This window comes from Arachis hypogaea, chromosome 19 (assembly GCF_003086295.3).
Source record: "Arachis hypogaea cultivar Tifrunner chromosome 19, arahy.Tifrunner.gnm2.J5K5, whole genome shotgun sequence".
In the NCBI taxonomy this organism is placed as follows: Eukaryota; Viridiplantae; Streptophyta; class Magnoliopsida; order Fabales; family Fabaceae; genus Arachis; species Arachis hypogaea.
Window position 1 is genome coordinate 72,213,675 of NC_092054.1, and position 25,434 is coordinate 72,239,108.

The 25,434-nt window shown below is 37.1% G+C and overlaps 1 non-coding gene across 1 annotated transcript; it reads right to left on the reverse strand.

The window, feature by feature from the left end:
• Nucleotides 1–14,633: 14,633 nt before the first annotated feature.
• Nucleotides 14,634–14,741, reverse strand: LOC112781317 (small nucleolar RNA R71). The gene has a single exon (XR_003192101.1). It is a non-coding gene; the product is annotated as a small nucleolar RNA R71 (small nucleolar RNA).
• Between the last annotated feature and the right edge of the window lie 10,693 nt (nt 14,742–25,434).

Genomic DNA, 25,434 nt, shown 5'->3' on the forward strand with positions numbered 1-25,434 from the left:
GCTAAGCTTTTGAGGAGGAAAGAACTTGGCTAAGAAAGCCGTGACCAGCTTATCCCAAGAGTTCAGGCTGTCTTTAGGTTGAGAGTCCAACCATATTCTAGCTCTGTCTCTTACAGCAAATGGGAAAAGCATAAGCCTGTAGACCTTGGGATCAACCCCATTGGTCTTAACAGTATCACAGATCTGCAAGAATTCAGTTAAGAACTGAAAGGGATCTTCGGATGGAAGTCCATAAAACTTGCAATTTTGTTGCATAAGAGAAACTAGTTGAGGTTTCAGCTCAAAATTGTTTGCTCTAATGGCAGGGATTGAGATGCTTCTTCCATGTAAATTGGAATTAGGTGCAGTAAAGTCACCAAGCATCTTCCTTGCATTGTTATTATTTTCAGCCATGTCTCCTTCTTTTTCAAAAATTTTTGTGAGATTTTCTCCAGAGAGTTGTGCTTTAGCTTCCCTTAGCTTCCTCTTCAGAGTTCTTTCAGGTTCGGGATCAGCTTCAAGAAGAATGTCCTTATCCTTGTTCCTGCTCATATGAAAAAGAAGAAAATAGAAAATATGGAATTCTCTATGTCACAGTATAGAGATTCTTTTGTGCGAGTAGAAGAAGAGAAGAAGAGAAGAGGGAGAAGAGAAAAATTCGAAATTAAATTAAAATAAAAGGAAAAATATTTTTATTTTTAATTTAAAATCAAAGTTAGAATTCAAAAATTAAAAAGAAAAATGAAATTAAATTAAATTAAAATTTAAAATAGTTAGTTAATGAAAAAGGAATTTTGAAAAAGAGGGAAGGGCTTTTCGAAAATTAGAGATAGAATTAGTTAGGTAGTTTTGAAAAAGATATGAATGAAACAAAAAGATAAGATTGATTGAAAAAGATTTGAAGCTTAATTTTTGAAAAGATAAGAAGTTAGAAAAGATTTTAAAATTGATTTTGAAAAAGATGTGATTGAAATTTATTTTGAAAAAGATTTGATTGAGAAGATATGATTGCAATTTATAAAAAAGATATGATTGAAGAAGAAATTAAAAATATTTGATTTTGAAAAAGATTTTGAAATTAACAATCAAAAAGATATGATTGAAAATTAAAAAGATATGATTTTAAAAATCAAAGTTGATTACTTGACTAACAAGAAACAAAAAGATATGATTTTAAAATTTAAAGATTGAACCTTTCTTAATAGGCAAGTAACAACTTGAAATTTTTTAATCTAAAAATTAAATGTTAGTGAGATTTTCGAAAATATGAAGTAAGAATAGGAAAAAGATTTTGAAAATTAATTTTAAAAAAAAATTTTGAAAATATATAAAAATAAATGTAAAAGATTTGATTTTTGAAAAAGATTTGAAAAGATAGAATTTTGAAATTGAAATTTATGAGTAAAACAAGGAAAGATATATTTTTGATTTTTGAATTTTTAATGATGAGAGAGAAAAACACTAAATTGAAACAAAACATAAGAATTATGAATCAAACAACTAATGCATGCAAGAACACCTTAAATGTCAAGATGAACACCAAGAACACTTTGAAGATCAAGATGAACATCAAGACTTATTTTTGAAAATTTTTAAGAAAAGAAAAATATGCAAGACACCAAACTTAAAACTTTTTATTCTCTAGACACTAATAATTCAAGAATGCATATGAAAAACAAGAAAAGACACAAAACAAGAAAATATGAAGATCAAATAAGAAGACTTGTCAAGAACAACTTGAAGATCATGAAGAACAAATGCATGAGTTTTCAAAAATTTTAAGAAAAATTAAAAAGATGCAATTGACACCAAACTTAAAATTTGACACAAGACTCAAACAAGAAACACAAAATATTTTTGATTTTTTTGATTTTTTGAAAATTAATTGGGAAAAAGAAAAAAGAAGAAAATTTTTTTGTATTTTTCAAAAATAAGAAATAAAAAGCTTAAAATTAAAATAAAATTACCTAATCTGAGCAACAAGATAAACCGTCAGTTGTCCAAACTCGAACAATCCCCAGAAACGGCGCCAAAAACTTGGTATGCGAAATCGTGATCTTCAACAATGGAGCCAATGGATTGGTGCTCTCAAACGTGAATCACACTTTGTCACAATTCTGCACAACTAACCAGCAAGTGCACTGGGTCGTCCAAGTAATAAACATTACGTGAGTAAGGGTCGATCCCACGGAGATTGTCGGCTTGAAGCAAGCTATGGTCGCCTTGTAAATCTCAGTCAGGCGGATTCAGATAGTTATAGAGATTTTATAATTAAAACATAATTAAAATATAAACTAGGATAGAGATACTTATGTAATTCATTGGTGAGAATTTCAGATAAGCGTATAGAGATGCCTTTTGTTCCTCTGAACCTCTGCTTTCCTACTGTCTTCATCCAATCATTCCTACTCCTTTCCATGGCAAGCTTTATGTAGGGCATCACCGTTGTCAATGGCTACATCCGATCCTCTTTATGAAAATGGTCCAATGCGCTGTCACTGCATGGCTAATCATCTGTCGGTTCTCGATCATACTGGAATAGGATTTACTATCCTTTTGCGTCTGTCACTACGCCCAGCACTCGCGAGTTTGAAGCTCGTCACAGCCATCCCTTCCCAGATCCTACTCGGAATACCACAGACAAAGTTTAGACTTTCTAGATCTCAAGAATGGCCGTCCATGGGTTCTAACTTATACCACGAAGATTCTAATATCTCAGACTCGGTCCTCTGTATTAGATATCTAAGAGATACTCATTCTAGCTTGTTTGCATGTAGAACGGAAGTGTTTATCAGGCACGCGTTCATAGGTTAGAATGATGATGAGCGTCACATAATCATCACATTCATCATGTTCTTGGGTGCAAATGGATATCTTAGAGAAGGAATAAGCTTGAATTGAATAGAAAAATAGTAGTACTTTGTATTAATTCATGAGGAACAGCAGAGCTCCACACCTTAATCTATGGAGTGTAGAAACTCTACCATTGAAAATACATAAGTGATAAGGTCCAGGCATGGCCGAATGGCCAGCCCCCTAAACATGATCAAAGGATCAAAAGATAATCCAAAGATATCCAAAGATTGTAATACAATAGTAAAAAGTCCTATTTATACTAAACTAGTTACTAGGGTTTACAAAATGAGTAATTGATGTAGAAATCCACTTTTGGGGCCCACTTGGTGTGCGCTTGGGCTGAGCATTGAGCTTTACACGTGTAGAAGCTTCTCTTGGAGTTGAACGCCAGTTTGTAACCTGTTTCTGGCGTTTAACTCCACTTTGCAACCTGTTTCTGGCGTTTAACTCCAGAATGCAGCATGGAACTGGCGTTGAACGCCAGTTTGCGTCATCTAAACTCGAGCAAAATATAAACTATTATATATTTCTGGAAAGCCCTGGATGTCTACTTTCCAACGCAATTGAGAGCGTGCCATTTGGAGTTTTGTAGCTCTAGAAAATCCACTTTGAGTACAGGGAGGTCAGAATCCAATAGCATCTGCAGTCCTTCTTCAACCTCTGAATCTGATTTTTGCTCAAGTCCCTCAATTTCAGCCAGAAAATACTTGAAATCACAGAAAAACACACAAAATCATAGTAAAAACAATGCCAAAAAGCGTATAAATTATCCGCTCATCAAGGACTCCCGTGTACATCTAAAGAGGTGTAAGGGGTAAGAACTGGGGAGTTATTAGTAAGGTCAGGGTTTAGAGTTAAGTTCATTTATAATGTCTGTTTGCAAGTTTTTAAATCCTTTAAAAATCGATGGTTTAACCATAAAATATTCAACACCTTTTTTTAAAAAAAATCAATTAATTAACCAGAAATCCAAACTCCCTTTTTCAGATAAAAAGAATCTTAAAAGTTTCCTAATGGCATGAATAACCAACCTCTTCCAAAAATAGGTTCATTAAGTCTATGCTGAACCAGCTTGATATTTCATACTTTACTAAACCACAACTCAAACCAATCACGGCCTCTGGCCCATCACATAATCAATCATGGCTTGATGTATAGGGAATTATACCGGCTCAGATTTTTCAACTTAAGATAACTTACGTTGCAAGTATAGACCACACCGGCAACCAACTCCCACCATCAAAGTTTAGATTTTTCATATACAAAATATAAACCGAGAGTAATGAAACCTCGGGTCGTTCTCCCTAAGAATGCAAATCGATGTGTCACACTTTCGGTTTTGGGGAAAAAGGGGGTTTTGGAATTAAAGAATGAAATATTAAAAGAACTAAGAAATAAAAAAACTAAGGAATGATCAAAACTGGAATCAATGCACTAAAAAGGAAATAAGATCAAAACTAGTGAAAATGCTATAAATGCATAAAGGAGCCTTGACTTGGGAATGAGACTCCAAGGAATCCTATCATCGTCATAACCACAACTATGGCAACTATGATGAGTCTATCTGACTTCGTCTACACCTAACATCGAGGAGTAAGTCAAGCAAGCATAATTGACCTTAATCCATAAGTCCTAGCTAACTTACCAAATTAATTGGTAAAAAGCTAGCGTCAATGGAAACAAGAGTCAACTAACTACCAAAGAATTGCCACTAAATGTCGGACATTATGACTCTAGTATCCTAGGAACTCAATTCCCAAGCCAAGGTGTGAAAATCTACTCAAAATTACCAAGTGACATTTTCACAAACACTTGGTGGGCATATAACCAAAACATGAGAAATTGCAAAGAAAAATGAAGGCTATAACCAAAATATTCACAATATCAACAATAGACAATCAAACAAGCATATATAAAGCATAAAACATTAAATTCATCAATCAAAACTTCAAGAAACCAAAATTGCGTATATAAACAAAGTAACTTCAACCATAAGAAAATAAAAGCAAAAGTAGTGAAATTAAAGAGGAAATTAAAGAGTACTTACAAAAGATGAGTAAAATCAAAGATCAGGCTTGACTATAAAATGCTACAAGGAAAGTTTAGGGACCCCTAGAAGAGAAAATGAAGAAAACTACTCTACACAACTCTTACTCCTAATACTATGGAAAAAATGTAAAAATAAAGTTCTAAGTCCTAATGCCATCATATGGCTTCAATTTCCCTTGATATAGCACTCCCATTCAGCATCAAGCCTTCCAAAACTGGGCCAAAGGCCCCCAAAAATGCGGATCACATGTTTCATTAATGAATCCACGTGCAAGGACCTGTGCGTACGCACACATGCTGATTTTTCACCTGTGCGTACACACAGGGTTGTGCGTAGGCACACTTGCTAATTTCTGTACTTGTGCATTGGCACAGAGTTGTGCTTGTGCACAAGTGCTGATTTTGACCCTCGTGCGTAGGCACAAAGAGTGTGTGTCGGCACACTCTGAAATGCTTTTCTCATTTGTTTTCTTCATGTTTTCTCCCAATTGCTGCTTCTCTTCCACCTTTATCAAGACATTCCTACCTATTACACCTGAAATCACTCAACAAACATATCTCAGCATCGAATGGAAGAAAATTGGAATTAAATTGCTCAATTTAAGCACAAAAATGCATGTGTTCACATTTAGGTTCAATTTAAGGATCGAACGCAAAAGTATGCTATTTTAATCAATAAGTGTGAGTTTATATGATGAAATCTATCCAATTCAAGGCAAATATAAATATCAAATTTGGACTTATCAATTCCCCCACACTTAAACAAAAGCATGTCATCATGCTAAACAAAAACAAGGAGAATGATCAAAGGGTAACAACTTATTGAATGTAACTATCTATATGCATACAATTATGTATATACTATATATATCTATCTATCTATAATGTCCTATTGATTTGGTGTAAACAAACAATCAAATTCCAAGCAAGTATATAGACATATAGGGCTAAGCAAAGAAATAATTTAATGCAATTAAAATCCAAAGAATTGATTCAAGTTTTACAATGAAGCAACTTGCAAGAATGCATGATAAGAGAGGTGGAGACATAAAATTGAGTAATTGAACCCTCATTAGGTGTGTATGCAATCTAATCGCTCGGTGTCTAGGGTTTTAATCACTCACGTCTCCTCTAATCATACTTTCAATTATTTGCTTTTTATCTAACAATCAACAACCATGTGATGCCTGAATGCAAGTATCATGAGGTCTTTAGAAGGTTGTAATGGGGTTGGGGTAAGGGTAAGATGAATATGGCTAAGGGGACTAGAAGATTGAATCTTTGATTAGCTTAAGTATTCAACTCAACCTATATCAATCAAATAACAAAAATGCATTCTAGCCACTCATTACTTCTTTTCTGTGACAAATGCATATGGTTAAAGTAAATTGACACATGAATGTGCACCCATTTTCCAAATTTTTCCATAAAATACCCAAAAAAAAATTTTCATTCACTACCAATGTTTTCCATCATTCTCCCACACTTAAATGAAACACACACCTTAACCTAAGCTAATCAAGGATACAAATCGAGGTAAATAATGGTTTTCTGCTTAAGGTTGTGATGTTGTGATATTAAAAATAATGGGGTAAATAAGGCTCAAAAGGGGTTAACAACAGTAGATGCAAGGGTAAGTCCATATGGGTGAGTGAGTTTAATTCAAAAATGGCCTCAATCATGCTCAATACATTCAAACATCAACTATTGAAAATAAAGAATCAAGCAAAATAAAGATTACAATTATAGAAGGATCATAGCACACAATGAACAAAATGTGGTTAGAATGTATAACCACTCAATATAAACTCAAAAACTCACAAGGTATTTTGTTCTATCTCTCTTCTATGTTCCATAAAAATCATTCAAGCAAGTTTAAAAAAAATTTTCGAAATCAATTAAATAAAACGCCCAAAAAATAAAATTCTTGGAAATCATTGTTGTTTTCACCAAAATTATTTCCTATATATATCTATGATGTGATGGATGCAATTTCAAAAATTTTTCTAGTTCTATTCCTAATTTTTTCAATATGCCAAAAAAAACTAACATGAACAATTAGGGCAAGCTTGAACTAGGCACTATGATATTCACATCATCCAATCACAAATTCTATTTATAAAATATATACCATGCAAAAATGAAAAATGCAATAACTATGGATGAGCTAAGATGTATATATATACTAGAAGAAAGTGCAATGCAACAATAAAAAATACTCCAAATATCTACAAGAAACATAGTAAAAGAAAACAAAAATAAAGTGCAAAGTGTTCGGAAAAGAAAATTTACGCCCCAAAAGTGGTGAATCCTCCCCCACACTTACGCATTGCACAGTCCTCCGTGCATGAACACGATCCCGGGGGAAATGTCTCTCAAGTGCTCCACCTTCAGCTGGCGGATGCGAAGGCTTGGGTTGTGTGGAAATCGCCAAGTCCAATGCATTCTCGGCATGTTCGTCCACGGTGTCCTTCTCCTCTCCTGGCTCCTTGCCTTTATGTTTCATCCTCAAAAAGAATAAATAAAGTATAATTAGGAATCATAAGGCAAGTAGCTCAAAAAGGTAAAGGAGGGAGCAAATGCATTGTATGTTTGGAGGAAAAAGAAAACAAACAAGCATTTAATTGAGAAAGTTTGCATAGAGGTGTGGTATGATGAAAATGAGCCGTGTGTGTATTCCAATTATGCGCGCGGTTAGAACATACACAACAGCCGGTTAAAACGGCATCTACACAATCAAAAAGTAAGCATGGGTTCCTCAATTAAATGGCCTAAGTTGCATGCAATGAATAAGCATCAATTAGACTCAAGCAAGCTTTGGCAATTACAACAAGAGTGAATTGAATTTAGGGAATATTGGATATTGAAATCGTGCAACTGAAAGTGCAAGATTAATAAAATAGCACAACAAGCAATAACCAATTCAATGATGAAAAGAAACTACTTATTCATCCTTAGGAATAATGAAATAATCACATGTATAAGGTGCTTGTTACAAAAAGTGACAAGTCTTGATAAGAATCAAGTCAAGTCAACTCAAAAAAATACAAAGCATTAACAAGGAACAAATACCTTGTTATGTGATTATATTGACTTAAAAACCATGATGAACAAGCAATTCAATTTAATTCACTAAATTCAATATGTACTCGTTTCAAATTTCACCAAACAAGAAATTAAATGTCAATTTTCATATCAATTTGGTGTTAGCAACACAAAGCAACAAGAAGTACATTATTGAAATTCCAATCCAAAATAACATCAAAATCATTCAAAAATGCACAATGTAAGAATCGCGAATTAATTAACCGATTAATTAATGTAAAATAATAATTCTTTAATTACCCGGAGTCCAAAAATCTACTTATTCTTTAATTCTTTAATCATATTTATAATTCTTTAGAATATTAATTAGAAAATATAAATATGATTTTTGGACTCCGTAGATTTTTCTAAGTTGGAAAATGTAATTTTCTTCAGAAAATTGCGTAAAAACATGTACCAGTAAATTAACTGGCACTACCAGCTTAAGTCCGTCCGGTACTGTGTGAGAATAATTAAAAATAGTAGAAAACCTTAGAAAAATATTTAGAATGAAAAACCGGGCCGTAATTTTAAAGGTTTGGCCCGAATTTGGGCCAAATGGACCAAAAATGCTAACGGGTTAGACCGGGCCCAAGTTGGGCCCAAGCCCAACATATATAAAGCCACTTAAGTGGCAAACTCAGCCATTTTCACCCATTTCTAGCAGCTGAAACGTGATTGAGAGAGAAGAGAGGTAGGGTTCCAAAAATTTACTATTCATCATCTTCTTCTTGGAGCCATATCTCACTATCCGGAGCTCCGATTCATGTGCCATCAGTTGCCACGCGAAGCTCTCGTTGAGCTCTTTGATTTCATTCAAAAAAAGTGGTAAGGAACTTCCAATTTCTTGCCTAATTCTTCCTTCTATAATAGATTCAGTTTTGGCTATGGTGAATGAGTGGTTCTTGTGATTTTGATTAATTAGGTACAATCTAGCCCCGGCTACTTAGTGGGTTTTGTCTTAATCAATTGTGGGTAAGGTAAGCTCACCCATATCCCTTGTGAAATTGAATAATTAAGAACCCTAGGTACTAATTTATTGTATATTAATGTGTATAGCTTGGAATATTGATTGTTGATGCTTGTTGCAGATTAATTGATGGCTTGATTGAGTTTGAGAACTTGTGGAAGCTTGGTTGAGGCCAGTTTGGTGATTTTGTGCACATTGAAAATCGGCCAAGGTATGGTTTTGGTGTCCTCTATGTAATATATATAATATTTTTGGACACTTAGGCTAGTAGACCTTAGGATAGGATTGAATTGGTTGGTAAGTGTTCATAGCCTGGACGAGCTATAAGGTCCGGGTTGGACAATGATGAAAATGGCCGACCTGTTCTAAGGATGGTTCATCTCCGACCTCTTCATAAAGAGCTCGGCCAAATCACTATTAAGGCCTAATGGGCCCAGAACAGAAGATCACAGCCCACTTGAAGGCAGCTGGCCAAAGATAGGTGATCTCACCCACAAAAACATAAGATAAGATAACAAACTTATCTCAAGAGAGGTCACTCAACACTACTATAAATACACTGGAGCACCTAGGTATAACTCATACTCTGATTCTACATAGAAAACCTACTCAAAGACCATGCTAACTTAAGCATCGGAGTCTCTTGCAAGTACCACCACCCTCCAATGATCAAGGATCAGCAAGATCTCAAGGCTTAACAAGTCAGACACAGTAGCTCCAGCCACAACAGCAGATCTCCTTCGAGATCAACCTTCAGTTCAGGTAACCCTCAGAACATTGGCGCCGTTGCCGGGGAACCTAGAAGTCTTCCCATCATCATGGAAGACAACCTTGACAACGATCGTAATTCTGGCTTGGAGGATAGAACATCGCACAAGAACACGGATACCATACCAAAGGATACACATCAAGATAAGGGAGATAAACAACCACCAAACACCAAAATCTTGGAAGCTATCCGTGAGCAACAGCATCGACTGAAACAGCTTGAACAAGAAGCCGACCGAGAGCGGGAGGCTGAGCGAGACCTTCGGAGAGAAACAAGACGGCGTCGAGAGTTGGAGAAAAAGCTCTTGCAGCTCGAAGCTGATCTCAAAACTAAGACCACTCGATTCAGCCACGAAGACAGCCCCCACAAGGACCAAGACCTATTCACAATGGAGATCATGAAGCCTAATGTTCCGAAGAACTTAAAAGCCCCCGATATGACTCTGTACAACGGTACGTCTGATCAAAGCGATCATCTCAGCAATTTCAGAAGTCGGATGTATCTTACGGATGCTTCAGATGCAATCCGTTGTAAGGCTTTCCCGGCCACTTTAACCAAAACGGCAATAAAGTGGTTCAACAGTTTGCCGCCAGGGTCAATCACAAGCTTCGATGACCTCGCCAAGAAGTTCCTAGCCAGATTTTCCATCCAAAAAGCCAAAGCCAAGCATGCCCCAAGCCTGTTAGGAATTAAGCAAGGAGATCGGGAAAGCCTTCGCAACTACATGGAGAGATTCAACAAAGCATGTCTGGACATACAAAGTTTGCCGAAAGAAGCAGCCATCATGGGTCTCATCAATGGCCTACGAGAAGGACCCTTCAGCCACTCTATATCCAAAAAACACCCAACATCTCTAAACGAGGAATAAGAGCGGGCAAAAAAGTACATTAATATGGAGGAAAACTCTCGATTAGGAGAAACCTCAAAATCCGGATTCTCCTACCCATCCAGATTCTGTGATTTTAGGTAATTTCTGGCTGAAATTGAGGGACTTGAGCAAAAATCAGATTCAGAGGTTGAAGAAGGACTGCAGATGCTGTTGGATTCTGACCTACCTACACTCAAAGTGGATTTTCGGGAGCTACAGGAGTCCAAATGGCGCACTCTCAATTGCGTTGGAAGGTAGACATCTAGGACTTTCCAGCAATATATAATAGTCCATACTTTGCCCGAGTTTAGATGATGCAAACTGGCGTTCAACGCCAGCTCTCTGCCTTATTCTGGAGTTAAACGCCAGAAACAGGTTGCAAAGCAGAGTTAAACGCCATAAACAGGTTACAAACTGCCGTTTAACTCCAAGGAAGACCTCTACACGTGAAAGCTTCAATGCTCAGCCCAAGCACACACCAAGTGGGCCCCAAAAATGGATTTCTGCATCATTTACTCATTTCTGTAACCCTAGTAACTAGTTTAGTATAAATAGAACTTTTTACTATTGTATTCAGAGTCTTTGGGGTCTGATCTTTGATTAGTCTTTTGTGATCTTAGACCTTTATGGGGGCTGGCCATTCGGCCATGCCTGGACCTTGTTCTTATGTATTTTCAACGGTAGAGTTTCTACACACCATAGATTAAGGTGTGGAGCTCTGCTGTTCCTTATGAATTAATGCAAAGTACTACTGTTTTTCTATTCAATTCAAGCCTATTTCTTCTCTAAGATATCCATTCACACACAAGAACATGATGAATGTGATGATTATGTGACGCTCATCATCATTCTCACTTATGAACGCGTGCCTGACAAACACTTCCGTTTTACATGCAAACAAGCTTGAATACGTATCTCCTAGCCTTCTGATCGTGAGATCAGAATCTTCGTGGTATAGGCTAGAATTATTGGCGGCCATTCTTGAGATCCGAAAAGTCTAAACCTTGTCTGTGGTATTCCGAGTAGGATCCGGGAAGGGATGGCTGTGATGAGCTTCAAACTCGCGAGTGCTGGGCGTAGTGACAGACGCAAAAGGATTAATGAATCCTATTCCAGTATGATCGAGAACCGAGAGATGAATAGCCGTGCGGTGACAGCGCATCTTGGACTATTTTGACAGAGAGAATGGAAAGTAGCCATTGACAATGGTGATGCCCTACACAAAGCTTGCCATGGAAAGGAGTATGAAGGATTGGATGAAGACACCAGGAAAGCAGAGGTTCAGGGGGAACGAAAGCATCTCTATACGTTTATCTGAAATTCTCACCAATGAATTACATAAGTATCTCTATCTTTATTTTACGTTTTATTTGTCTTTTAATTATTAAAACTCTATAACCATTTGAATCCGCCTGACTAAGATTTACAAGGTGACCATAGCTTGCTTCAAGCCGACAATCTCTGTGGGATCGACCCTTACTCACGTAAGGTTTATTACATGGACGACCTAGTGCACTTGCTGGTTAGTTGTGCGAAGTTGTGAAAAAGTGTGTGAATTACGTTCCGAGCACCAAGTTTTTGGTGCCGTTGTTAAGGATCACAATTTCGTGCACCAAGTTTTTGGCGCCGTTGTTGGGGATTGTTCGAGTTTGGACAACTGACGGTTCATCATGTTGCTCAGATTAGGTAATTTTATTTTAATTTTAAGTTTTTACTTTTATTCCTTTTATTTTCAAAAATTTTTCAAAAAAAAAAAATTTATTCTATGGCTTCAAAATTTTTAAGAATGAATTCTAGAGTTTCATGAAACATGTTGAAGCCTGGCTGGCTGTAAAGCCATGTCTAATTCTTTTGGACTGAGGCTTCCACTTATCAGCACAGAAGCAAGTTGAATGAAGTATCAGCTGTTGTATGTCTGATTTGTATCTGCTGAAGCTTGGCTGGCCATTGGCCATGTCTATTGTTTTGGACTGGAGCTTTCACTAAAAGCTTGGCTGGCTAGTAAGCCATGTCTAATTCCTGGACTGGAGCTTTAGACTAACATTGCAAGATTCCTGGAATTCCTATTAAAAATTTTGAAATCCTTATTTTTCTTTTTTCCAATTAATTTTCGAAAAATCCAAAAAAAAATTAATAAAATTATAAAACAAAAAATAATTTGATGTTTCTTGCTTGAATCTAGTGTCAAGTCATAAGTTTGGTGTCAATTACATGTTTATCTCTTTCTTGCATTTTTCGAAAATCCATGCATTGCATTCTTCATGATCTTCAAGTTGTTCTTGATGAATCCTCTTGTTTGATCTTTAAAATTTCTTGTTTTGTGTCTTTTCTTGTTTCTCATATGTATTTTTGAATTATTAATGTCTCAACATTGAAAATTTCTAAGTTTGGTGTCTTGCATGTTTTTCTTTTCTTAAAAATTTTCAAAAATAAGTTCTTGGTGTTCATCTTGACATTCAAAATGTTCTTGGTGTTCATCTTGACACTTATACTGTTCTTGCATGCATCTTTTATTTTAATCCAAAATTTTTATGTTTTGCATCAACTTTATGTTTTTCTCTCTCATCATTAAAATTCAAAAATAAAAAAAAATATCTTTCCCTTTTTCTCTCATAAACTTTCGAAAATTTGAGTTGACTTTTTCAAAAAGTTTTTAAAATTTAATTGTTTCTTATGAGTCAAATCAAATTTTCAATTTAAAAATTCTATCTTTTTCAAATCTTTTTCAAAAATTAAATCTTTTTCATTTTTCTTTTATGATTTTCAAAAATTTCAAATTCATTTTCAAAAATCTTCTTATCTTGTTCATAATTTCAAAATCTTTATTAACAATTAATGTGATTGATTCAAAAGTTTTTAAGTTTGTTACTTGCCTATTAAGAAAGGTTCAATCTTTAAATTTTAAAATCATATCTTCAAGTTTCTTGTTTGTCAAGTAATCAAGTTTGATTTCAAAAATCAAATCTTTTTAATTTCCTTTTCAAATCTTTTTCAAAATAATTTTCAATCATATCTTTTCAATCACATCTTTTTCAAAATCAATTTCAAAATCTTTTCTAACTTCTTATCTAACTTCTTATCTTTTCAAAATTGATTTTCAAATCTTTTTTTTTCAATTAATCTTATCTTGTTTGATTCTTATCTTTTTCAAAACTACCTAACTAATTCTCTCCTTAATTTTCGAAAATCACCTTCCTCTTTTTCAAAATTCCTTTTTAATTAACTATTTGTTTTAAATTTTAATTTGATTTAATTTTTTTTCCCTTCTTAATTTTCGAATTTTAACTTTAATTTTAAATTAAAAACAAAAATATTTTTCTTTTCTTTTCAATTATTTTCGAAAATTCTTCTCTCTCACCTCCTTCTAATTATTTATCTATCTACTAACACTTCTCTTCTTCTTAAAAATTCGAACCCTCTCGCTCTTTCTGTGTTCAAATTTCTTTTCTTTTTTTACTCACATAAAGGAATCTCTATACTGTGACATAGAGGATTCCTCTTCTTTTCTGTTTTCTTTTTTTTTTCATATGAGCAGGAACAAGGATAAGAACATTCTTATTGAAGCTGATCCTGAACTTGAAAGGACTCTGAAGAGGAAGCTAAGGGAAGCTAAAGCACAACTCTCTGGAAAAAATCTGACAGAAATTTTCAAAAAAGAAGGAGACATGGCCGAAAATAATAACAATGCAAGGAAGATGCTTGGTGACTTTACTGCACCAAATTCCAATTTACATGGAAGAAGCATCTCAATCCCTGCCATTGGAGCAAACAATTTTGAGCTAAAGCCTCAATTAGTTTCTCTGATGCAACAGAGTTTCAAGTTTCATGGACTTCCATCGGAAGATCCTCTTCAGTTCTTAACTGAATTCTTGCAAATCTGTGAGACTGTTAAGACCAATGGGGTTGATCCCGAGGTCTACAGGCTTATGCTTTTCCCATTTGCTGTAAGAGACAGAGCTAGAATATGGTTGGACTCTCAATCTAAAGATAGCCTGAACTCTTGGGATAAGCTGGTCACGGCTTTCTTAGCCAAGTTCTTTCCTCCTCAAAAGCTTAGCAAGCTTAGAGTGGATGTTCAAACCTTCAAACAGAAAGAAGGTAAATCCCTCTATGAAGCTTGGGAGAGATACAAGCAACTGACCAAAAAGTGTCCTTCTGACATGCTTTCAGAATGGACCATCCTGGATATATTCTATGATGGTTTGTCTGAATTATCAAAGATGTCATTGGATCATTCTGCAGGTGGATCCATTCACCTAAAGAAAACGACTGCAGAAGCTCAAGAACTCATTGACATGGTTGCTAATAACCAGTTCATGTACACTTCTAAAAGGAATCCTGTGAGTAATGGGACGCCTCAGAGGAAGGGAGTTCTTGAAATTGATACTCTGAATGCCATATTGGCTCAGAATAAAATATTGACTCAGCAAGTCAATATAATTTCTCAAAGTCTGAATGGATTGCAAGCTGCATCCAATAGTACTCAAGAGGCATCTTCTGAAGAAGAATCTTATGATCCTGAGAACCCTGCAATAGCAGAGGTGAATTACATAGGTAAACCCTATGGAAACACCTATAATCCCTCATGGAGAAATCATCCAAATTTCTCATGGAAGGATCAATAAAAGCCTCAACAAGGCTTTATTAATGGTGGAAGAAATAGGTTTAGCAATAGCAAACCTTTTCCATCATCCACTCAGCAACAGATAGAGAATTCTGAGTAGAATCCATCTAGCTTAGCAAATATAGTCTCTGATCTATCTAAGGCCACTTTAAGTTTTATGAATGAAAAAAGGTCCTCCATTAGAAATTTGGAGGCACAAGTGGGCCAGCTGAGTAAAAGAGTCATTGAAACTCCTCCTAGTACTCTCCCAAGCAATACAGAAGAGAATCCAAAAAGAGAGTGCAAGGCCATTACCTTACATGGTGTGGCCGAACCCAAAGAGGAGGAGGAGGACGTGAATCCTAGTGAGGAAGACCTCATTGGACGTTCAGTGACCAATAAAGAGTTTCCCTTTGAGGAACCAAAGGAATCTGAGGCTCATCTAGAGACCATAGAGATTCTATTGAACCTCTTTCTGCCCTTCATGAGCTTTGATGAATATTCATCCTCTGAAGAGGATGAAGACATTACTGAAGAGCAAGTTGCCAAGTACCTTGGTGCAATCATGAAGCTGAATGCAAAATTATTTGGTAATGAGACTTGGGAAGATGAACTTCCTTTGCTTACCAATGAACTAAATGCATTGGATAGGCAGAAATTACCTCAAAAGAAATAGGATCCTGGAAAATTCGTAATTCCCTGTAACATAAGCACCATGACCTTTGAGAAGGCTCTATGTGACCTGGGGTCAGGAATAAACTTAATGCCACTCTCTGTAATGGAGAAATTTGGGATCTTTGAGGTGCAAGCTGCCAGAATCTCATTAGAGATGGCAGAAAACTCAAGAAAATAGGCTTATGGACAAGTACAGGACGTGTTAGTAAAGGTTGAAGGCCTTTAAATCCCTGCTGATTTCATAATCCTAGACACTGGGAAGGATGAGGATGAATCCATCATCCTTAGAAGACCCTTCCTAGCCACAGCAATAGCTGTGATTGATGTGGACAGAGGAGACTTGGTCCTACAACTAAATGAGGACAACCTTGTGTTTAAAACCCAAGGATCTCCTTCTGTAACTATAGAGAGGAAGCATGAAAAGCTTCTCTCACTGCAGAGTTAACCAAAGCCCCCACAGTCAAACTCTAAGTTTGGTGTTGGGAGGCCACAACCAAACTCTAAGTTTGGTGTTGAACCCCCACATTCAAACTCTAAGTTTGGTGTTAGGAGGTTCCAACAATGCTCTAAACATCTGTGAGGCTCTATGAGAGCTCACTGTCAAGCTATTGACATTAAAGAAGTGCTTGTTGGGAGGCAACCCAATGTTATTTAATTATATCTATTTTATTTCTATTGTTATTTTATGTTTCTTTAGGTTGATGATCATGTGAAGTCACAAAAACTACTGAAAAATCAAAAACAGAATGAAAAACAGCTTTAAAAACAGCTCACCTTGGAGGAAGGACTTACTGGCGTTTAAACGCTAGTAAGAAGCATCAAACTGGCGTTTAACGCCAGAAAGAAGCATCAAGCTGGCGTTAAACGCCAGAAACAAGCACCAGACTAGCGTTTAACACCAGAACAGAGCATGGAAGTGGCGTTAAACGCTAGAAACAAGCAGCAAGCTGGCGTTAAACGCCAGACATGCATACTAAGGGCGTTTTACACGCCTAATTAGAGCAGGGATGTTAAGTCATTGACCCCACAGGATCTGTGGACCCCACAAGATCCCCACCTTTTGTTCTCTCCTATTCACACCTTTTCATAACTCTCTTCCACAAATAACCTCCACCAATCACCTCCATTACTCTTCTAAAACCATCATACAACCTACCTACACCCACCCACTCAAATTCAAACAATTCACACACCTCCATCTCCTCCATTTTCTTCTTTTTCTACTCACTTCTTTCTTCTTTTTCTCGGGGATGAGCAAATATTTTAAGTTTGGTGTGGTAAAAGCATTGCTTTTTGTTTTTCCATAACCATTAATGGCACCTAAGGCCAGAGAAACCTCAAGAAAGAGGAAAGGGAAGACAAAAGCTTCCACCTCTGAGTCATGGGAGATGGAGAGATTCATCTCAAGGGTCCATAGCTCAGTAGTAGAGCATTTAATTGCACAACAATAGAGCCCACGCATGGACCTCAACAAGAGCATGAGGAATTCCCTCACCAAGAAATCCCTGAGATACTTCAAGGGATACATTTTCCTCCACACAACTATTGGGAGCAACTAAGGATAGGGGCCCCAAAATCACTAGGGATGAAGCAAAAAAGGCAAGGAAGAGACATAGAGGAGCTCAAGAGCACCATTGGTTCTTCAAGAAGAGGAAGACGCCACCCTTACTAAGGTGGACCCGTTCCTTAATCTCCTTGTTCTTTTTTTCCTATTTTTCGTTTATTATGCTTATTTATGTTTGTGTCTTTATTACATGATCATTAGTGTTTAAGTGTCTATGTCTTAAAGCTATGAATGTCCTATGAATCCATCACCTCTCTTAATTGAAAACTGTTCTAAAAACAAAAGAACAAGAAGTACATGGTTTCGAATTCATCCTTGAAACTAGTTTAATTCTTTTGATGTGGTGACAATACTTTTTATTTTCTAAATGAATGCTTGAACAGTGCATATGTCTTTTGATATTGTGGTTTATGAATGTTAAATATGTTGGCTTTTGAAAGAATGATGAAAAAGGATAAATGTTATTGATAATCTGAAAAATCATAAAATTGATTCTTGAAGCAAGAAAAAGCAGTGAATACAAAAGCTTGCAAAAAAAAGAGAAGAGAAAAGAAAAAAATGGCGAAAAAATGGAGAGAAAGAAAAAGAAAAAGCAAGCAGAAAAAGCCAAAAGCTCTTTAAACCAAAAGGCAAGAGCAAAAAGCCAATAGCCCTTAAAACCAAAAGGCAAGGGTAATAAAAAAGGATCCAAGGCTTTGAGCATCAGTGGATAGGAGGGCCTAAAGGAATAAAATCCGGCCTAAGCGGCTAAACCAAGCTGTCCCTAACCATGTGCTTGTGGCGTGAAGGTGTCAAGTGAAAACTTGAGACTGAGCGGTTAAAGTCAAGGTCCAAAGCAAAAGAAGAGTGTGCTTATGAACCCTGGACACCTCTAATTGGGGACTCTAGCAAAGCTGAGTCACAATCTGAAAAGGTTCACCCAATTATGTGTCTGTGGCATTTATGTATCCGGTGGTAATACTGGAAAACAAAGTGCTTAGGGCCACGACCAAGACTTATAAAATAGCTGTGTTCAAGAATCAATATACTGAAATAGGAGAATCAATAACACAATCTAAAATCTAAAGTTCCTATAGATGCCAATCATTCTGAACTTCAATAGATAAAGTGAGATGCCAAAACTATTCAAGAGGCAAAAAGCTACTAGTCCCGCTCATTTGATTGGAGCTAAGTTTCATTGATATTTTGGAATTTATAGTATATTCTCTTCTTTTTATCCTATTTGATTTTCAGTTGCTTGGGGACAAGCAACAATTTAAGTTTGGTGTTGTGATGAGCGGATAATTTATACGCTTTTTGGCATTATTTTTACATAGTTTTTAGCATGATTTAGTTAGTTTTTAGTATATTTTTATTAGTTTTTAAATAAAATTCACATTTTTGGACTTTACTATGAGTTTGTATGTTTTTCTGTGATTTCAGGTAATTTCTGGATGAAATTGAGGGACTTGAGCAAAAATCAGATTCAGAGGTTGAAAAGGACTGCAGATGCTGTTGGATTCTGACCTCCCTGCATTAAAAGTGGATTTTCTGGAGCTACAGGAGTCCAAATGGTGCGCTCCCAATTGCGTTAGAAAGTAGACATCCAGGGAATTCCAGAAATATATAATAGTGCATACTTTGCCCGAGTTTAGATGACACAAACTGGAGTTCAACGCCAGCTCTCTGCCCTATTCTTGAGTTAAACGCCAGAAACAGGTTGCAAAGCAGAGTTAAACGCCAGAAATAGGTTACAAACTGGCGTTTAACTCCAAGGAAGACCTCTACACGTGAAAGCTTCAATGCTTAGCCCAAGCACACACCAAGTGGGCCCCGGAAGTGAATTTATGCATCATTTACTCATTTTTGTAACCCTAGTAACTAGTTTAGTATAAATAGAACTTTTTACTATTGTATTCAGAGTCATTGGGGTCTGATCTTTGATTAGTCTTATGCGATCTTAGACCTTTATGGGGGCTGGCCATTCGGCCATTCCTGGACCTTGTTCTTATGTATTTTCAACAGTAGAGTTTCTACACACCATAGATTAAGGTGTGGAGCTCTGCTGTTCCTTATGAGTTAATGCAAAGTACTACTCTTTTTCTATTCAATTCAAGCCTATTTCTTCTTTAAGATATCTATTCGCACACAATAAGATGATGAATGTGATGATTATGTGACGCTCATCATCATTCTCACTTATGAACGCGTGCCTGACAAACACTTCCGTTCTACATGCAAACAAGCTTGAATGCGTATCTCTTAGCCTTCTGATCGTGAGATCAGAGTCTTCATGGTATAGGCTAGAATTATTGGCAGCCATTCTTGAGATCTGGAAAGTCTAAACCTTGTCTGTGGTATTCCGAGTAGGATCCGGGAAGGGATGGCTGTGACGAGCTTCAAACTCGCGAGTGCTAGGCATAGTGACAGACGCAAAAGGATTACTGAATCCTATTCCAGTATGATCGAGAACCGACAAATGAATAGCCGTGCGGTGACAGCGCATCTTAGACCATTTTCACTGAGAGGATGGAAAGTAGCCATTGACAACGGTGATGCCCTACACAAAGCTTGCCATGGAAAGGAGTATGAAGGATTGGATGAAGACAGTAGGAAAGCAGAGGTTCAGGGGGAACGAAAGCATCTCTATACGCTTATCTGAAATTCCCACCAATGAATTTCATAAGTATCTCTATCTTTATTTTACATTTTATTTGTATTTTAATTATTAAAACTCTATAACCATTTGAATCCGCCTGACTGAGATTTACAAGGTGACCATAGCTTGCTTCAAGCCGACAATCTCCGTGGGATCGACCCTTACTCACGTAAGGTTTATTACTTGGACGACCCAGTGCACTTGCTGGTTAGTTGTGCGAAGTTGTGACAAAGTGTGTGAATTACGTTTGATGCCAAGGCATCTTAGGCTAGTTTCACTAGCCTTTTTCTTTTATTTTTAGTTGTTTTATGCATTTTCTTGAGCCTTAAGTAATCATTTTGGGCCAAATAGTCATGCTTGTCTTAAATCATTCAACATGAAGATTTTGATGCAAATTCCATGAGTTTTTAGTTATATTCCTTGAATGCTATGAATGGAAGATTTCTCATGAAATTTTGCAAGACTTTGATGCATTTGTTTGGATGATTTCAGGGAAGAAGAGGCTAACCAAGGAAGCAACAAAATCAATAAAGGAAGCTTGAATATCACATGTGGAGTTTAAGTTCCAGTTTAAGCCTAAACTGGAGCTTAAACGCCAGAATCATGAAGGCTAAGAAATGCTGGAATTGAAGTTTAACCTCCAGTTTGACCTCAAACTGGAGGTTAAACGCCAGAATGAAAAGTCTCACCAAAGAAGCATTCCACGTTTAACCTCCAGTTTGACCTCAAACTGGAGGTTAAACGCCAGAATGACAATGCCACTCAGGAAGGAGTTCCAGGTTTAACCTCCAGTTTGACCTCAAACTGGAGGTTAAACGTGTTCGACACCTCCAGGGCTACCATTCTAAGCTTCCACGTTTAACCTCCAGTTTGACCTCAAACTGGAGGTTAAACGTGTTCGACCTCCAGGGCTACCTTTTCCATTTCCACGTTTAAGCTTCAGTTTAACCTTAAACTGAAGCTTAAACGTGTTATATGGAACAGCTTGACCATGCCTTCTTCAAACATAAATAACTTGAGCTACAAAACTCCAAATGAGGTGATTCAAAATGCATTGGAAAGAAGACATCTAGAGCTTTCCAAGCATATATGGCATGCATGGTGGATACTAAAAATTGAGGGAGAAAACAGCCCCGTAATGTGCATAGAAGAGCACAGTACCAACATGCAATCAGGCCAGCTGACCTCTTCACCTTCCATGGAGTATAACTCGAGTTGTAGAGATCCAATTGAGGTGCTTCCAGTTACGTTAGAAAGCTGACATCCATAGCTTTCCAACGAGGTATAATAGTCTATATTTGGCATCAAATTGGCAAGGTTGACAAGAGAACAAAGTGACGACTCAAGAAAGGGGGTGCAACATTTGAGTGTAGTTTAATGGATCATTATCCTTTTTGGATCAATTGTGTCACTCAGCCCTTCAAGCAAGCAAGGCCCATCAACAACACCAAATCAAGGCCACAAGAATCATCTAGAATAGTTTATTTTCATTTGATTGTAATTTGCTTTGAATTTCATTTTCATTTTGTAATTTAGGGAGCCTATTTAAAGGCCTTAGTTTCTGCATTTGAAGGGGGGGGATTGAAGGGGAATCCAGCCCCTGAGAGGGGACTTTTACCTTCACTTTTAGCTAGTTTTCCTTTTCTTTGTAATTGAATTCAGAGCTATGATTCACTAAACCCCCTTTCATTGGGTTAGGGAGCTCTATTGTAATTCAATGAATCAATAATAGTTTATCTTCTTCTTCAATCTTTTCTCTTGAATTTTGTTAGAAAGCTTCTCGATCTAATTCCATTGAGTAGTTGTCTTGGGAAAGAAACTACTCATACTTGGAATCCTTCGGAGCCTTGGGAAAGGAATGGAGGATTCATGCTAGAGAAGCTTTCTCACAGTGGATTGGATTGGGGTTTGGATGGATATTGTGACATGTAATCCTACCAAATTGTGGTTCATGAAATTGTGTGGTATAATCAGTGATCAAGCATCATCTCTTCTTATGAACATTTAAACCAAGGGATTGGGAATTTGTTTGTTTTTAGAGAGCATTGGTGAGCCAAGGAATTGGGATCCAATCATATAAGATTGCCAAGCAAAATTTAATGAACGCATTGGTTGAGGAAGAGATAAACATGTTTTGATTCGGAGATCTCAATATCTCCTATAACCCAATGAATTCCCCAATTCTGATTTCCACTTTTTCTTTACATCCTGCAATTAAATTCATGCAATCACCCCCATCCCCTTTAATTTCAGCAATTTAGTTTCTGCTCTTTAATTCATGCAATTTAAGATTCAGCCATTTTAATTTCTTGTCATTTACTTTTCCCGCCAATTTTACATTCCGCAATACTCATCTCAACCTTGATTCCGCTCAACTAGAACACACTTCTAATCCGAATTGCTCATTCAACCAATCCTTGTGGGATTCGACCTCACTCTATTGTGAGTTTTTACTTGACGATAACCGGTGCACTTGCCGGAAGGAATTTTGCCGATCGTGCAATTTCCTAAATCGTAGCATAACTAGTTTATGCGCATCAACGTTCCGAGCACCAAGTTTTTGGTGCCGTTGTTAAGGATCACAATTTCGTGCACCAGTCCCCCTCACACTCCTGAGAAGCATGTTCACATGATAAACAGAGGATTCGTAGGAGGAGGGATCACTAAATAATCGCGCAAAAGGCACCTTAAGGAGGTATATCATGTTGGAGGAAGGGATAGGTCGGATGACCTCCCCACTATTACCTTCACTCTAGAAGACGCATCGGGCATCATTCCAGGGCATGATGACCCATTGGTTGTTACCATAATACTTTCCAATGCCAACCTCCACCGAACATTAGTCGACCAAGGAAGATCTGCAGATATACTGTTTAAATCTACTTTCGACAAGCTCGGTTTATAAGAAAAAGAACTCAGAGCATATCCAAATAGCCTATACAGACTAGGAGACGCCCCAATTCAGCCATTAGGGTACATCCCACTACACACAACCTTTGGAAAGGGAATTCAGTCTAGGACGTTAAGCATAGATTACATTGTAGTGGACGTGAGCTCAGCATACAATGCTTTAATAGGATGGACAACACTGAACCAGCTCACCGCTGTGGTCTCCACTACACACTTATGCATGAAGTTCCCAACTCCAGAAGGGATCGCTACCATAAAAGGAGACCAAAAACTCGCGCGACAGTGTTATAACGAAAGTCTGAACCTTAAAGGTGACCCCAGAGGAAAGGAAACCAATACCATAGAACTCGGGAGATTTCGAGCTCGCAAAGAACTCCGTCTGCAGCCAGAAGGTGAAACTAAAGAAGTTCAAATCAGAGACAATCAAGACAAAACAACAAGTATAGGGGCAAATCTGAAAGGATATCTAAAGGAACCACTATAAAGCTCCTGAAGTATAATACCGAACTCTTTGCGTGGAAGGCCGTAGATATGCCTGGTATTGATCCCGGACTAATGTGCCATAAGTTAGCCGTATATCCAGGGTCTAGGCCAGTACAGCAGAAATGTAGGAAACTCGGTCCAGAAAGGTTGCAAGCTGTAGAGGAGCAGGTAGAGGCCTTATTCGAGGCAGGATTCATAAGGGAAGTATAATATCCATTATGGCTAGCCAATGTAGTATTGGTCAAAAAGTCAAATGGAAAATGGTGGATGTGCATTGATTACACCGACCTTAACAAAGCCTGCTGATAAACCCCGATTTCGTGATTTATCTTGTGCTTATTTTGGGGGATTTTGTCACCTTTTATCACATTTATTCAATGAAATAGCATAGTTTTGTAATTCTCCCTTGAATTTTGCTTAAGTGTAATATCATGCTTTTTAGGCTCTAAATTGGTGATTTTAATTCACTTTAATTCCATTCGATGCCTTGATGTGTTTGATGAGTGATTTCAGGTTCATGAGACAAGTATTGGATGGAAGAAATGAGGAGAAAAGCATACAAAAAGGGAGAATGCATGAAGAAACAAAGATTGGGAATGCACCAAAGGACGCGCAAGCGCAAAAGTGGTTTCACCTATAGACGCGCACGCGTACATGCCGCGTCCGCACGGATTGAGAATTTACCAGTTGACGCGCACGCGCACATGGCGCGCACGCGCCGATACTCTCACATGGCCCACTTGAAGGCAAAATGCTGGAGGCGATTTCTGAGTTGCCCAGGCCCAAATCCAACTTGTTTCTGAGTGTATTTCATGCAGAATTGACGTCCAAACAAGGGGAGGGCAATCAGAAAATCCAACATGAACCTTTAGTTAGTTTTCTAGAGAGAGAAGCTCTCTCTTCTCTCTAGAATTAGGTTAGGATTAGGTTATATTATCTTAGATTCATATTTAATTAATTGATCTTATCTTATTTTCTTTACAATTTCATGTCTCTACTCTTGATTCTCTTAGTTTTTATGTTAATGTCCCATTTTTCTATCTTTTGTGATGATGATTCATGTTGAATTTGTTTACATTTAATACAATTTTGACGTCGATGTTTCTTCAATTGGTGAAGTGAGTTGTGATCTCACTTTTCTTGCAATTAATAGTGATAGATTTTAGTATTCTTGCAATTTATGATGTTGACTTTTATTGCATTCTAAGTGTTTGATGAAATGCTCTCTTTAGTTTTTGAGTAGTTTTGTCAACTCTTGACCTAAGCCAAGGGACTTGAGTGACCTTGAGTCATTGGGTCTCAATGAATTGGTGATTTGAGAACCCTTGGTGATCAATTTGATACTCATTGATGCCAACCCACTACTAATCTAATTAGTAGGTAGGTTGGGACTTATGGGTTGATGTGATCAATCCTATTTGACATACCTCAAGTCTAGGAGTAAATGTTACGTACTTAAGACTTCGAGAAGTAGACTTAATGGGTTGGCCTCTCATAATTGTCAATAATTGGTTTGTTGACTAGGATGGTGATCTCAAGTACCCAAGTCTTAGCCAAGAGTTCCTTATTTTGCTTTCTTTACTTATTCACTCAATTTACTTTCTTACCATCTCATAAACCAAACCCCTCTTTTACCCCATCATAGCCAATACGCATGCACTTCATTGTTTCCTAGGGAGACGACCCGGAGTCTAAATACGTCGGTTAATTCTTATTTGGGGTTCGTTTTTTGTGACAACCAAATTTTTGCATGAAAGAACTATTGTTTGGTTTAGAAACTATACTTTACAACGAGAATTCATTAGTGGAATTCTAGATCACACAAAAGTTCGTTGATAGGGATTGGAAGTGAGGCGTGCTATAAACACCCAATGAAGTGAGGCATGCCATAAACATGCGCATCTCAGAGTTGGGATTGGATTTCGTTGATAGGGACTTAGAAAGGATTAACAACTCATGGGATAAGGAGTTTTACTGTAACTTCTT